We start from the raw sequence: 17,644 nt of genomic DNA, 5'->3' as shown, positions 1-17,644 counted from the left end.
TTGAAGTGCGATTTAGAGCGCTAATCTTAAAGGTTTTGGTCCAAAATTGGGCCAACGGACAAAAATAAGTGAACTGGGCCTAAGTGGGCCCAAGACCCAACATATATAAACATTAGTTATGAGCATTTCAGCTCATTTTGCCCTAAAGAATGAGTGTTGGGCGCTGAATTGAGAAGAGAGAAGAGAAGAGAGAAAACATAACTCTCTTTGATCTTCAAATCACCATAACTTGAGCTACGGAGCTCCGATTGACGAGCCGTTTGAGGCCACGCGTCACTCTTCTCATCCTCTACATTTCTATCTAAGTTTTGTGGTGAGTATTCCATTCATCTCTGCCCATTTTTCGAAATTCCCCACTGTTACACGTTTTTGGGAAGTTAGTGTTGAAATCTTGTGATTTTGGGTGTTTAGGGATACTCCAACATGGATTCTAAGTGAGTTCTATCCCTACTTCATATGGGCTGAGGTAAGAAGTGCTCAAACCCTTGTGATTTGTCATTTTTATGAGCCCTAGGTTGATGTATGTATGTGATATTGGTTATGTTAGTGTATTTGATGGTTTTGGTGCACATTTGGGAGATTGGTGTTGCTTGAGGAGCTTTGGTGAGGCTTGGGGCTAAGGTTGGTGGAGACTTCCAAAGAAGAGGCTCAATTGATTTGGCTACAAGAGGTACGGTTTAAGTTTCATTTAAGTACCGTGTGGTGTGATGAGAATTCCTAGGCTAGATGCCCCTAGGATTAAGTTTGGATTGTGTAAATGGTTGATGCTAATATGCATAGTTGGTATGTAATGTGAATTGATGATTGGGTTGAGAATTGTGTGGCCTTGTATGCTTGGTGTATTGAAAATTTGATGTATTGGGTAATGAGTATTAATTTGTGGTTTATGCATTTAAATTGTGAAATTGGGCCGGAGGCCGTAAATTTTGGGCCGGAGGCCGGTAAGAGGTAAGGAAGGTAAGTTGATGTGTGCATTGTATGATGACACAAGTGATTGGATGGATTTTAGATAATGAATATATGAATGATTGGGTTGGTTATTGAATAATGAGGTTTGAGGAGTTGAAGTGTGGAAATTGGTAATTTTGGGTGAAATTGTATAGATGAGGTATGTTTGGTTTTGGTTGAGGTATGTTATGTGGTCATATTTGTGATCATGATTATTGATGCCCTGATGGTATGATGATGCATAAGAGATATGTATGTTGTGGTATATAATTGAGAAATGATTAAGGTTGATTTGTGGGTGAAACTATGTGACAGTGAGTATAATATTGATTATGTGTAATGATGATTGATTGGAAATAGTATTGTTGGAAATTGGGATGAGGAAAGATGTATGACATGTTAATGTGTTTGTAATTTAGCCATTTGTTTGAAATGGGTAAAAATGTCTATATGGCGGTTTTGTGCATCGTGGCAAAGTGTTAATGTATGAGTTGAGGAGGCTTGATGTTGATTTTGGTATATTTTGATTGATTTCAAAAAGGGTTGAAACTAGCATGTTTTGGTTGATTTTAAAAAGGGTTGAAAATGGCTTGTTTTGAAAAGGGCACCTTGTGGTTTTGAATGAAAAACATTGTTTTTGGGCATACTTTGACGGGACATAACTTGGACTATGGATCTCTGTTTTGTACCAAATCTGTTTAGACATGAAATTGGATCCGGGATGTCCCTGCCGTTCGAAGAACGGGTGAAAAACGATTTAAAATGAGGAAGTTATGTCCGTCGGAAGATTGGGGGTTGAATCTTTGAATTCTGCAGCTTTTAACTTAGAAAATTTTTAGCAGAATGACCCTCCACGCGTAGGCGCACTTGGCGCGTACGCGTCGTTCTTCAAAAAGGCACCATCCACGCGTGCGCGTGGTGTGCGCGTGCGCGTCGATGCGCTGCACCCAATGCCCAGCCATTTTCCCGAGAGTTGTGCCAGTTTTGTGCCTGGGGAGCAAATGCACCCACGCGTACGCGTGGCTGACGCTTACGCGTCGTCTGGCTGTGTTTCGATCCGCGCGTCCGCGTGTATGACGCATACGCGTCGAGAAGCTTTGTGGGCATCCACGCGTGCGCGTGGAGTACGCGTACGCGTGGCCCTGCTTTCATGCCAAAAGTTGATTTTTGAGTTTTAAAAGCCAAATCTCATACTTCTAAGCCTCCGATCTCACCCCTTATGTATTAAATCATTATGATATGCTTAGTAATGAGAAAGGAACTAAGGGATGTGGTAACTTGCGAGTGAAGCAAGGGGAAAAGTTATGATCAATGGTGGTCAACGATGATTATATGAGATATGGAGGATGACGGTAGGAGTACCGTGTATGCCATGAGCCGAAGGGCTATATCCATTGATAAATGGCTGATTCTTGATTGAACCATGAGCCGGATGGCTGAGTTATTGCCGGGTCACGGCAAAGCCATTATTGATTATGGCTGAGTATAAATGTATATATGATTAATGAATGAATGTGTTGAATGGATAATAATGAAAATGTTGAAATGTGATGTGTAACCCCGGGTAGTAGGCAGTGGCGTTGTCCACTTGCTCCGGGTATGAGACGGAAAAGGATGTTTATGATAAATGAGTTAATTATGGAGTTTTGAATGAATGTAACTCTGATACCTGGGTAGTAGTAAGGGTTGGGGTTCGTCCCACTTGCTCCAGGTTAATGTTTGAGATTTGATAACAATGAGGATTGATAATATGAATTGAGATTGAATGAATATATGTTTAAGATACCTGGGCAGTAGCAAGGGTTGTAGTTCGTCCCGCTTGCTCCGGGTTAATGCTTAAGATACCTGGGCAGTAGCAAGGGTTGTGGTTCGTCCCGCTTGCTCCGGGTTAATGCTTAAGATACCTGGGCAATAGCAAGGGTTGTGGTTCGTCCCGCTTGCTCCAGGTCAGAGATTGTGACGCCTGGGTAGTAGCGGCAGTAGTGGTGAATCCACTCGCTCCAGGTTGAGCTGTTAAACACCCGCCTGGGTAGTAGCCGCAGTAGTGGTTGTTCCACTGGCTCTGGGCTGAGCGGGTAGTAGCAAGGGAGTTGTAGCTCAAACCTACTTGCTCCACAAGGGGTGTTTCTGTCCACTGGTTAGCTACCAGGACATGTCGGGTTGGCTATATAACCGACAGATGATATCATCAGCCATAGGGCAGGCATACATCATTTGCATATGTTTGAATTGTTTGGGTTTGCCTATTTGTTTTGGATTTCTACATCATATATGCTATGTTACCTGATTATGTGCTACTTGTTCTACTTGTACCTTATTTGTGTATTACTTGTTTGTATTGCTTGTGTTTGTACAACTGAGAGATCCCTCATGTTGGTGTCGGTGGATGTTGGGGGCTATTCTTGATGAGATGAATTGATAATGCGATTGCATGATGATGATGATTTTTGAATGAGATAATTTGAGCCCCCTGGGTAGACGCAGTGATATGATTTCACTAGCTCCAGGCGAGGGTATGATGTATTGATATAGAGTTGCTGAGGCAGAACAACTAGTGATGGTTTTGCTTATGATTCTGAGTCTGATTTGTGGAAGAATCAGCGAGTTGGGAAACATGTGTAACATGAACTAGATTTAGTATCCCCTTACGATAGATGCCTATTTATGGATTAATGAGAATCTAGGCTGGATACTTGGTGAAAAGGAGTTTAGGATGCTTAGTGAGTTTTTATTGCAGTGCATTGTATTTATTTGGTACTTTTACCGTACTGGGAACCCATGGGCCCGGGGTTCTCATTCCGTATATATCTCTTGTTTTTCAGATACAGGTTCAGGTGCTCAGAAGTGAGCTGCGGTTCGTCTGAGAGACGGCAAAGATATTTATTTTCTCTACCTTGTGTTTTGCTTAGAATCTCTCCACCTTTGTTTTGAAAAGATTATATTATGTATAGAACTCTTTTGGAACTTGCCTATAGAGGCTCTTATGTTTCCTTTGGGAAAGATTAGGATATACTGTTGTCAACTACTTTCATACTATACCCTAGCCGGCCTAAACTTCGCGGATCGCGACTAGTGGCTATTACTTATGTTATATATATCTATCTGTTATCTATCTCTTAATCTCCTTTATGCCTTGTCCGTATATCGCTTTCGGCTTCACAGTTTAACTTTTTGTTGTCGAAACGTGAGTGATACGTCTTCGCGATTTTATTTCTACTCTTTTCAGGCTTCTCGATTAATACTCCTTTCGAAATTACCTATATTTATATATTAAAAATCCACCTGAGAGTCGTACCACCGTAATATCATTGACTTATGACTCGAGCATAAGGATTTGAATATTAGGGTGTTACATTATGGTATCAGAGCAGTTCGTCCTCGTGAGCCTGAGGGATGGAACTGCTTATGCTTCAATGCATACTCTGAGTCTGTGCCTGTGCTAGTTAGGGTATCTAACCGATACATCTAGCATGAAGTCCATGAGTGTACCTTTGGTACTTTGAAGCACTATACTTCCGATATTGAGACTGATCAACTTGATATCGATTGTTTGGTGTGTATAGGAACCAAATGGCGCCTCGTGGACCCGGTCGGGGACGTGAGAGAGATCGTACTAGCACGCAGGAACTGGAAGTCAACCCGAATAACCCGGTAAACCTTATGGCGGCGTTGGAGAATATGGCTACTGCTATGCAAGCCACTGCGGAGGCTCTTGGGCAACAGATAAACAATAATGGCAATGGCGGAAGGGAAGCTCAGAACCCGATAACACTGGCAACTTTCTTAAAGGTTAATCCACCTAAGTTCAAGGGAACAACCAATCCGACTGAAGCTGATACCTGGTTTCAGGCTATGGAGCGAGCGTTGCAAGCGCAGTTGGTACCCGAGGAGCAGTGTATTGAATTTGCTACCTACCTGCTTACTAGGGAAGCATCGCATTGGTGGCAAGGGGCCCGACACCTCCTGCAGCAGGGGGATGATCCTATCACTTGGGATGCCTTCCAGGTGAAATTCTATAAGAAATACTTTCCGAATTCCGCCAGGACAGCCAAGGAATTGGAGTTACTGCAGCTGAAGCAAGGTGCTATGTCCGTATCTGAGTATACAGACAAATTTGAGGAGCTATTCAGGTTTTCCCGCATGTGTCAAGGAGCTCCGGGAGACTTCGAGGAATGGAAGTGTATTAAGTATGAGGGAGGACTTCAAAGTGAAATCCTGAGCTCCGTTGGACCGATGGAGATTAGGGTCTTCTCTGAACTTGTGAACAAGAGCCGTATTGCTGAAGAATGTGTGAGGAAGGCTGTTGAGGCGAAGAATGACCGTCGGGAGTCCCACCACAGGGAGCACAATCAAGAATACCCAACAAGAGGTCAAGAGTTTAAGGGGAGAGGATACATACAACACTTTCCCCAAGGACGGAATAACTTTGCGACGAGTGAGGAGCCCCAAAGAAACGGTAAAGGAAAATGGGCAGCGGCTGCTTCTGATGTTTCGAGCTGTCAGAGATGTGGAAGCCATCACCCAAATAGGCCTTGCCGATTGGGGTTAGGCGTATGTTACAAGTGCGGGTTACCAGGGCATGTATCAAGAAATTGCCAACAAGGAGAGAGTCAGGATGCGGGCCGATTGAGACAGTAGGATTGAGGTAATTGCAATAATCAGTCTTAAAGGACAGTGCGTGATTTTATAATACCGCCTGTACGGAAAAACTGGGAATGTCAAGTGTAATATTAAACTGAGAAGCAAACCGGATGGTCCGAGTAAGAATTTGCCTTAGTACAAATGGATAAATGCCTGTGATGTAAATGATTTTCTGTTGAGAATGATGTGTTGTGTTTGTTATGTAGTTGGTTGATTTCTAGATTTTTGGTAAAACGGATTGAACCCGTGACTTTTAGTTCCTTTGATTTAAATAGATAAGGGATGGTCCTAAATGATGGATTTGAAAACGTTGATTTGAATTGTTAGTCAAGTTAAGTTGTGGTTTAGTACTTGAGAAAATAAGTGATGGAGCTAATACTTGACGAGAAATCAAAGTGGCATAGCGGAAGCTTGCTAAAAGCGTTAGCATAGTATGGTAATAATAAGGAAAAGTGGGGTATGATTAGAAATGCTTTATGCTTTGAGTACTTAAAAGTTTAGTGAGCTTATACAGATACTGATTCTCGATAATTGGAATTAATTGCGGCTGTGAGCCTTAATGGTTCTGAAACGGATGAGGAAATTATCATTGATGCGTAGTCGGATTTAGATGATGATTGAGTGCAAGTTGTCGTGTTCGAGAGATGAGTGCTATGATGTTTGGTCATGGTGACCTTGGATTTAGATCAAGATTTGTAATGATCGGTTTCAGAGAAATCGTTTGGAAACCTTTAAATTGCAATGCTGATGCGGTACTGAGATTGGTTTGAGGGAACCCGTGACAGGTGGTAAACTCCAATTTTTGGGGAGGTGCTGTTGAAAATATTCCCAAGAATTTGAAGGAGTATTTGGTTATGTTTTTGAAAATGATTTTTGATCTGAGTAACTTCAACAAAAGAGATGTGTCTCGAAAGCTTTTATAGATTATTAAAGGAAAGTGGATTCATAAGAGTTTGTCAGCTTGTTAGTCCAAACTCATTGAATTCTAAAAACGAAGAATGCTTTGATTGATTATAGTGATGTGGGATGATGGCTATGATTAACGATGATGACAATATTATTGATGACATGATTTGAGATTTAATAGGGTGTGAGTTGATGAGACGGTAAAAGTAAGGAACGAGGCTATTGGTCAGCGTTGAACGAACAACTGAGACCCTCAGAAATAGAGAAATCAGAGTGCGGCAACGGAAGCGTGCAGAGTAAAAAGACCTTGGAACTATTATGCGTTGGATATAAAGGCACACTACGTGCGCGTACTCGTAGTGATGGATGAAATTTTCGAGGGCAAAAATTTCTGTTAGGGGGGTAGAATGTAATATCCGGTCTAACCGAAATTAATTAAATAATGAGTTAAGTAGGAGCGAATATGGTTGAAAGATTTGGCAATTGGAATTTGATGATTTAAATATGATATTTGGATTCAGTGAATTTTTCCGAGTCAGAAAACATAGTTTTCTGCGTAAAAGCGCGCAGTGGAATTTTGACCGGAAGTACTGGCTGAGATCTGTCTGGTACTGCAGCTGAGAAAATTGACTATGAGTAAATAAGATTAAGAAATGAGGAATTATAATTAGGGGAGGTAGAAATATTTGAAGTGCGATTTAGAGCGCTAATCTTAAAGGTTTTGGTCCAAAATTGGGCCAACGGACAAAAATAAGTGAACTGGGCCTAAGTGGGCCCAAGACCCAACATATATAAACATTAGTTATGAGCATTTCAGCTCATTTTGCCCTAAAGAATGAGTGTTGGGCGCTGAATTGAGAAGAGAGAAGAGAAGAGAGAAAACCTAACTCTCTTTGATCTTCAAATCACCATAACTTGAGCTACGGAGCTCCGATTGACGAGCCGTTTGTGGCCACGCGTCACTCTTCTCATCCTCTACATTTCTATCTAAGTTTTGTGGTGAGTATTCCATTCATCTCTGCCCAGTTTTCGAAATTCCCCACTGTTACACATTTTTGGGAAGTTAGTGTTGAAATCTTGTGATTTTAGGTGTTTAGGGATACTCCAACATGGATTCTAAGTGAATTCTATCCCTACTTCATATGGGTTGAGGTAAGAAGTGCTCAAACCCTTGTGATTTGTCATTTTTATGAGCCCTAGGTTGATGTATGTATGTGATATTGGTTATGTTAGTGTATTTGATGGTTTTGGTGCACATTTGGGAGATTGGTGTTGCTTGAGGAGCTTTGGTGAGGCTTGGGGCTAAGGTTGGTGGAGACTTCCAAAGAAGAGGCTCAATTGATTTGGCTACAAGAGGTACGGTTTAAGTTTCATTTAAGTACCGTGTGGTGTGATGAGAATTCCTAGGCTAGATGCCCCTAGGATTAAGTTTGGATTGTGTAAATGGTTGATGCTAATATGCATAGTTGGTATGTAATGTGAATTGATGATTGGGTTGAGAATTGTGTGGCCTTGTATGCTTGGTGTATTGAAAATTTGATGTATTGGGTAATGAGTATTAATTTGTGGTTTATGCATTTAAATTGTGAAATTGGGCCGGAGGCCGTAAATTTTGGGCCGGAGGCCGGTAAGAGGTAAGGAAGGTAAGTTGATGTGTGCATTGTATGATGACACAAGTGATTGGATGGATTTTAGATAATGAATATATGAATGATTGGGTTGGTTATTGAATAATGAGGTTTGAGGAGTTGAAGTGTGGAAATTGGTAATTTTGGGTGAAATTGTATAGATGAGGTATGTTTGGTTTTGGTTGAGGTATATTATGTGGTCATATTTGTGATCATGATTATTGATGCCCTGATGGTATGATGATGCATAAGAGATATGTATGTTGTGGTATATAATTGAGAAATGATTAAGGTTGATTTGTGGGTGAAACCATGTGACAGTGAGTATAATATTGATTATGTGTAATGATGATTGATTGGAAATAGTATTGTTGGAAATTGGGATGAGAAAAGATGTATGACATGTTAATGTGTTTGTAATTTAGCCATTTGTTTGAAATGGGTAAAAATGTCTATATGGCGGTTTTGTGCATCGTGGCAAAGTGTTAATGTATGAGTTGAGGAGGCTTGATGTTGATTTTGGTATATTTTGATTGATTTCAAAAAGGGTTGAAACTAGCATGTTTTGGTTGATTTTAAAAAGGGTTGAAAACGGCTTGTTTTGAAAAGGGCACCTTGTGGTTTTGTATGAAAAACATGGTTTTTGGGCATACTTTGACGGGACATAACTTGGACTATGGATCTCTGTTTTGTACCAAATCTGTTTAGACATGAAATTGGATCCGGGCTGTCCCTGCCGTTCGAAGAACGGGTGAAAAACGATTTAAAATGAGGAAGTTATGTCCGTCGGAAGATTGGGGGTTGAATCTTTGAATTCTGCAGCTTTTAACTTAGAAAATTTTTAGCAGAATGACCCTCCACGCGTAGGCGCACTTGCGCGTACGCGTCGTTCTTCAAAAAGGCACCATCCACGCGTGCGCGTGGTGTGCGCGTGCGCGTCGATGCGCTGCACCCAATGCCCAGCCATTTTCCCGAGAGTTGTGCCAGTTTTGTGCCTGGGGAGCAAATGCACCCACGCGTACGCGTGGCTGACGCTTACGCGTCGTCTGGCTGTGTTTCGATCCGCGTGTCCGCGTGTATGACGCATACGCGTCGAGAAGCTTTGTGGGCATCCACGCGTGCGCGTGGAGTACGCGTACGCGTGGCCCTGCTTTCATGCCAAAAGTTGATTTTTGAGTTTTAAAAGCCAAATCTCATACTTCTAAGCCTCCGATCTCACCCCTTATGTATTAAATCATTATGATATGCTTAGTAATGAGAAAGGAACTAGGGGATGTGGTAACTTGCGAGTGAAGCAAGGGGAAAAGTTATGATCAATGGTGATCAACGATGATTATATGAGATATGGAGGATGACGGTAGGAGTACCGTGTATGCCATGAGCCGAAGGGCTATATCTATTGATAAATGGCTGATTCTTGATTGAACCATGAGCCGGATGGCTGAGTTATTGCCGGGTCACGGCAAAGCCATTATTGATTATGGCTGAGTATAAATGCATATATGATTAATGAATGAATGTGTTGAATGGATAATAATGAAAATGTTGAAATGTGATGTGTAACCCCGGGTAGTAGGCAGTGGCGTTGTCCACTTGCTCCGGGTATGAGACAGAAAAGGATGTTTATGATAAATGAGTTAATTATGGAGTTTTGAATGAATGTAACTCTGATACCTGGGTAGTAGTAAGGGTTGGGGTTCGTCCCACTTGCTTCAGGTTAATGTTTGAGATTTGATAACAATGAGGATTGATAATATGAATTGAGATTGAATGAATATATGTTTAAGATACCTGGGCAGTAGCAAGGGTTGTGGTTCGTCCCGCTTGCTCCGGGTTAATGCTTAAGATACCTGGGCAGTAGCAAGGGTTGTGGTTCGTCCCACTTGCTCCAGGTCAGAGATTGCGACGCCTGGGTAGTAGCGGCAGTAGTGGTGAATCCACTCGCTCCAGGTTGAGCTGTTAAACACCCGCCTGGGTAGTAGCCGCAGTAGTGGTTGTTCCACTGGCTCTGGACTGAGCGGGTAGTAGCAAGGGGGTTGTAGCTCAAACCTACTTGCTCCGCAAGGGGTGTTTCTGTCCACTGGTTAGCTACCAGGACATGTCGGGTTGGCTATATAACCGACAGATGATATCATCAGCCATAGGGCAGGCATACATCATTTGCATATGTTTGAATTGTTTGGGTTTGCCTATTTGTTTTGGATTTCTACATCATATATGCTATGTTACCTGATTATGTGCTACTTGTTCTACTTGTACCTTATTTGTGTATTACTTGTTTGTATTGCTTATGTTTGTACAACTGAGAGATCCCTCATGTTGGTGTCGGTGGATGTTGGGGGCTATTCTTGATGAGATGAATTGATAATGCGATTGCATGATGATGATGATTTTTGAATGAGATAATTTGAGCCCCCTGGGTAGACGCAGTGATGTGATTTCACTAGCTCCAGGTGAGGGTATGATGTATTGATATAGAGTTGCTGAGGCAGAACAACTGGTGATGGTTTTGCTTATGATTCTGAGTCTGATTCGTGGAAGAATCAGCGAGTTGGGAAACATGTGTAACATGAACTAGATTTAGTATCCCCTTACGATAGATGCCTATTTATGGATTAGTGAGAATCTAGGCTGGATACTTGGTGAAAAGGAGTTTAAGATGCTTAGTGAGTTTTTATTGCAGTGCATTGTATTTATTTGGCACTTTTACCGTACTGGGAACCCATGGGCCCGGGGTTCTCATTCCGTATATATCTCTTGTTTTTCAGATACAGGTTCAGGTGCTCAGAAGTGAGCTGCGGTTCGTCTGAGAGACAGCGAAGATATTTATTTTCTCTACCTTGTGTTTTGCTTAGAATCTCTCCACCTTTGTTTTGAAAAGATTATATTATGTATAGAACTCTTTTGGAACTTGCCTATAGAGGCTCTTATGTTTTCTTTGGGAGAGATTAGGATATACTGTTGTCAACTACTTTCATACTGTACCCTAGCCGGCCTAAACTTCGCGGGTCGCGACTAGTGGCTATTACTTATGTTATATATATCTATCAGTTATCTATCTCTTAATCTCCTTTATGCCTTGTCCGTATATCGCTTTCGGCTTCACAGTTTAACTTTTCGTTGTCGAAACGTGAGTGATACGTCTTCGCGATTTTATTTCTACTCTTTTCAGGCTTCTCGATTAATACTCCTTTCGAAATTACCTATATTTATATATTAAAAATCCACCTGAGAGTCGTACCACCGTAATATCATTGACTTATGACTCGAGCATAAGGATTTAAATATTAGGGTGCTACATTTGGCGTTTAACTCTGGTTTGTGACGTGTTTCTGGCGTTTTACTCCAGAATGCAGCATGAAACTGGTGTTGAACACCAGTTTGCGTCGTCTGAACTCGAATAAAGTATGGACTATTATATATTTCTGAAAAGTCCTAGATGTCTACTTTCCAACGCAGTTGAGAGCCCGACATTTGGAGTTCTGTAGCTCCAGAAAATCTATCTCAAGTGCAGGGAGGTCAGAATCCAACAGCATCAGCAGTCCTTTTTCAGCCTGAATCTGATTTTTGCTCAAGTCCCTCAATTTCAGCCAGAAAATACCTGAAATCACAGAAAAACACACAAAACTCATAGTAAAGTCTAGAAATGTGAATTTTGCATAAAAACTAATAAAAACATCCCTAAAACAGCTAGATCATACCTAAAACTACCTAAAAACAATGCCAAAAAGCGTATAAATTATCCACTCATCACTAAGATACCATTTAAAGAAGTTTGATGGACGTGAACCTGAAAATTCATATGAATTATTTAACCTCCGTCATTCTTCATTACGAATTGTGTTCGAACGATCCTTTGGAGTTTTGAAAAAAAGATTTACAATTATGGCAGGTGGTACAGAACCATATTACAACGTAGAGGTTATGGTTGATATTGTTCTAACTTGCATTATACTCCACAACTTTTTAATGAGTGTAGATCCTGATTAACACTTAATTTCTCAAGTGAATCTAGAATCACAAAATAATAATCCAGAAGCCACTAATGAGGAAAGAGAAGAAGTAAATGAAGATTACAAGCGAGGTGAAGTGCTTAGGGATAATATGGCGGCGCAAATGTGGGTTGACTATCAAATAAAAAGATGAAACTTATTTAAATCTGTCATCCTTACGAAGGGGAATGACATTTTATTTTCAAATTAAATGTAATATGTGAATATCATGTGAATGTTATGACTATTATTTGTCAAACGAATATTTTGAAATGTGTAATACTTATGAGCATCATTAAAAACATCATATTACTATGTATGAAGTGTGTAGTTGAAACATTCATTTATGATTATAATTATTTTTTAAAATTAATTAAATTACTTGTATTATAGGAATCATTTCTTAAGATAATATCCTTGGTTAATTGATGAATTCATTATTAACACTTTTTATATTATTATTCTATTGAAGTTATTTTATCAAAGATGGTTTTTATAATTTAGTACTTAATTTCTCAAGTTAGGACCAAATGGCAAAGAAGATGGCATCTCAAGGTGACACATCAAGTAAAGATAATTTAAGATGGATCGAAGAAATGGATGCAACTTTCGTTGACGCTTTGATTGAGGAATATAGCAAAGAAAACAGAGTTGATGGTACTTTTACAACAAGTACATATGACAACGTTCTTGCAACTTTAAAAGCTTCATTCAGGAATCACCTTCGCAAAGATAATCATAAGAATAGATTGAAGACTTTGAAGGATCACTTTGGAGTTTGCTATGATCTCTTTCATAACTTAAGTGAATTTTCATGGAACCTAGACACTAAATTCTTTACCGTGAACCTGAAGTTTGGGCGAATTTAATTAAGGTAATTAATATCATGATAAGTTGCTACAAAGGTTTATAGATTCCTTTGCGCATAATTCTTTATGGCATTTATTTCTGTTAACCTTATTCATTTTCACTAACATTAAAAAGTTGCATCAAACTTTAATCATTTGTATAATTAATCTTGCAGTATGAAATTATTTTGCCCTGTGATTCTAAATGATTAGAATTCTTCACAAGGAGTCAAATTTACACACAATATATGCCTCTTTCATCTAAAAAATTTATACAAATAACTAATATGTCGGAACTAGATTTTCATGGAGCTATTAATTTTGTATATATTTATCTATAAAATTACTCACAACTTAACATATATGCATCTATTTTGTTATATAGACAAGACCAAATACAAAAAAGTGGATGCAAACTCCCATCAAATATTATAATAAATTATATTTTATTTACGGTCAAGACAAAGCAACTGAAAATATTGCTAGAAGTACCAATAAAAGTAATAAAAGTATGGACAAGATGAAGGAAAATTAATTTGAATGATGATAATTATCAGAAGTTGAACGGTGAGTAAAATGATTAACAACCTACTATTCATTCAACTATAACTCAATGAAATAGAAATTTGACTAGTAATAGTAAAAAGAATTGATGTGTTACACAATGATGTGATTAATAATTTCATGCAATTGAGCATGGATAGGAGTACGAAAGATTCTGCCTACGACTTGTTGGTAAATGAGATTCAAATCTTTATCCCAGTTTTTATATGTAAAAGTATGTAGACTATTACCACAATATCTCGAGACTTGATGTAAATGGTTCGACCTTTGACATTATAGACAATTTTTTTTACTTTGATAAGCCATATTCATTATATTGGATAGATTTCAACTTGAATATTAAATAATGGTAGTTAACCTTAATACTTAAAGAAAGATATCAAATTTCAATAAGAATTTTTAAAGAAGCCAATTTGGGAGATAAACTAAGACCGAATGAATTACTAGGGTTTGGTTTTCTAATTGTCTTTTTCTTTTGACTCATTTTTATAAACACAATAGGGAATAGTTTTTATCAAGCAGGACATGAAAGAGTGTAAAGCGTCATCGGGAGTAGCGTGAAATCAATTTTGCATAATGAACGATTAATATTCGTAGACAAGTGCAAATATTGTATTTTAAAAAACTTTTAAAAATAATAATACAGATGTAGTAGAAAAGTAGAATATAAGATACAAATATTACTGTATAAATGAAACCAAATCTAATACTGCTAATTTTGGAGGAAAACATTAAAATTTCTTTTTATTTTCAATATAAGTTATTCTTCTTGCACTTAAGTTGTGTATTATCCCATTTTTTAATACACGTGGACGAATAATATTATTTACACTTGATATAAATTGACTATCTATTTATCTAGGTGTCATTATATAACTCAAGTTTAATTTACACACTTCATCTTTATTGTATATTATTATTTAAATTAGTCAAAAATAATTAGAATATGTCTTATTTAATATTTATTAATTGTTATAATAATTAATGAATAGAATAAACTACTATTTCTACCCATAAAAATTAAAAATGCTGACATATCTATTCATAAAAGATAAAAATTATCATTTGTATTCATAAAAGATTGACTTTCGCAAACAAAATTACCCAAACCCTAAATAATTACATAAAATTCTCAAACTACCCTTGGTGAGTCTCATCCTTTTTAATTCTTCGTCTATAGCTCTCTCCTGTGTCACAACTCCCCTTTTCCCCTTCTCTTCTCTCACGCACCCACCCTCTAACTCATTCACTCACTATCTGCAGCACCTCTATCAGCCGTGAACCACCATTGCTGTAGCATCATCTTCCTTCCTACTCTCTCTCTCTCTCTCTCTCTCTCTCTCTCTCTCTCTCTAAACTCAGATCAAATCGAAAAATATAACATGCATAGATTCAAAATAAAATCCTAATTTCTTAGAACCTTCACAAAAAATTGTCAATTTCTTAGATTTCAAATCACCATTTTCATTGTAAATAACACAGAACACTAATTCGCTTTTGGCGACACTAGGAGGAGAAGATAACGAAGATGCATCGCTAGGAGGAGAAGATGACAAAAACGCATCGCTAGGAGGAAAGGACGAAGATATTATGTTTGGAAAAGGAAGAAACTCAACGCTGAAGAAGTTGTGGTTGCAGAAAATAAAGGACTCAAAATAGCTACTTCCTGAAGCCAGAAATCTCCCGAAGAAGAAGAAGAAGGAGGGAGGAGAAGATGGAACTCGCGATATCAAAAGGAGGAACCACCATTAATGCACAGAAAAGAGAAAATAATGACTGAGAAGAGAGAAACATCAATAGAGAGAAAAGAAGAAGGAAAAAAGTGCGAAGATGGTAGGGAGAGAAAGAGAGAGAGGACGATTGAAGAAGATGGAGGAGAAGGAATACGACCGATGAGTGAGTGAGTGAGAGAGAGAGAGAGAGAGTGTGGAAAGGGGGATGGTGCTGCGACAGTGGTAGTTCAAGACTATAGATGAAGAATTGAAGAGGATGAGGCTCACTAATGGTAGTTTAAGAATTTTATGTAATTATTTAGAGTTTGGGTAATTTTACTTGCGATTCAATCTTTTATGAGTATAAATAATAATTTCTATCTTTTATGGGTACATATGTCTGATCTTTAACTTTTATGGGTAAAAATGGTAATTTACTCTTAATGAATATTAAATAAAATTAAGTTATGGCTATTTTTTGTCTTTCTAACACTACCATTCATATATAAGATCCAATCAAACTTAACTAACTTAAATTCACAGTATATTTTGACAAGAAAATAATTTATTTATAAAAAATATTAGATGACTAATAAAATTTATTATTTTTAGTTAATAATTAATTAATATTATTTAAAAATATAAAATAAAAATATATTATTAAATTATTAGACTAAAGAAATTAGTTTCATAATTAAAAAATATAAAAAAATAATAAAATTTTTTAGCTCTTCAGCTTTTTTCGATCTTTATTTATATAATACATAAATTATTTATTTATATATTGTTAAAACATCCAAATACTAAATTCATTTCTCTATTTCGGTATTTTCTCAAATGTGAAATACGAAAATATTTGGTGAATTTTATCATTAATTTACAAGAACATTCTGTAGTCTTAGTAAGAGGGGGAAGGGTTAAGGATTTACCCGGTGTGAGATATCACATTGTTCGAGGAACCCTAGATGCTGTCGGAGTAAAGGATCGTCAACAAGGTCGTTCTAGTGCGTTGTAGATTCTTATCCAAGACTTGTATCATTTGATAATGTCATGTGAATCGCTAGAAACATGATTATTATTTGATGTTTAGATTTTGTTTAATTTTTATAATAAATTTTAAATATTTAAAAGTTTTTATATTTTAAATTAAAAATTAATTTTTAATATTTTTTAATAATTTAAATACTATTTTTTAAGTATCAAAATAATCACTATTATAAAAATATATTAAATAACACATTTCTCTAATTTAAAGTTTAAACACATCATTATCTATTCTACGTTTTTGAAGAAGTGCATATATAAAAGTTAAAAAAATTTTAAGTGTATCGAAAATATTAGTATTTCAGTTATTTTAACAGTTAATTTTAATTAATATATATTATATATATATATATATATTATAATTTAAATCAATAGTTAAAATAATTGAAATATTAATATTTTCGGTATACTTAAAACTCTTCCAAAAAGTTATACCAACAAAGGAAACTATATTTTGTTTCGTGAGTCAACAGCAAAATAAAAAAAAAAAAAGAACTTAGAAGAAAAAATTGATATTTTTATTTTTGTGAGATAGATTGGTTTTCGAGTTTGACATGCACTCCACATAGCACATGGATCTGCATCTTTCACTGCAATTTCGATTATTTGACGTAGGAAAATGTGGATTAAAAGCAAAAGAATTATTTTGGCTTATTCCTAAGGCAATGTCTAAAGATCTCTTGGACGAATCAATGTGTACCATGCATTTGACTATCGAAATTGGTGTAGACCGGCCGTTAATTAGGATGACAACTTGTTTAATGGCTATTGCTTTTTTTTTTTTTGAAGAGTGTTTAATGGCTATTTTTTTTTTAATTTTTCATAATATTTTTTATCTCGATAGATTAAAAAACTAATTTATTTTGATACGAATTTTTGTTAATGAATTTGTTGTTGGCCAATGTGTAGTATCTATTCTTATAAGTTTAATGGCTATTTCTTTATTAAGGTTATCTCTTCACTTTGTTTTGTGAGTAGGAATGGCAATAACACCAGCTGCGGCGAATATAGGCTACTCAAATAAAGATGCTTAAAACGTCTTTTTTTAAAGATATTTCTATGTTGTGTTTTAATTGGTTTTTGTATAATTTATTCGGTGTTTCTCATCATATATTATTAAATTCTTCAAAAGATTTTCTTTCCAAAAACAATAAAAAATATTTAATTTGGACTAAAACAAAAAAGATTATTTACATAAAAAAATATATCACATTCATCAAAATATATATATATATATATATATATATATAACAAACTCTTAAAATTTTTATAAATAAAAAAATAATTAATTTTTATTCGTATAATATATAAAATAATTAATATATTATTATTATATTATAAATTAAAATTTACTAATTTAA

Source organism: Arachis stenosperma, chromosome 6 (assembly GCF_014773155.1).
Source record: "Arachis stenosperma cultivar V10309 chromosome 6, arast.V10309.gnm1.PFL2, whole genome shotgun sequence".
Lineage (NCBI taxonomy): Eukaryota > Viridiplantae > Streptophyta > Magnoliopsida > Fabales > Fabaceae > Arachis > Arachis stenosperma.
The sequence above is the reverse complement of the archived record's forward strand: the minus strand, read 5'-3'. Positions refer to the sequence as shown.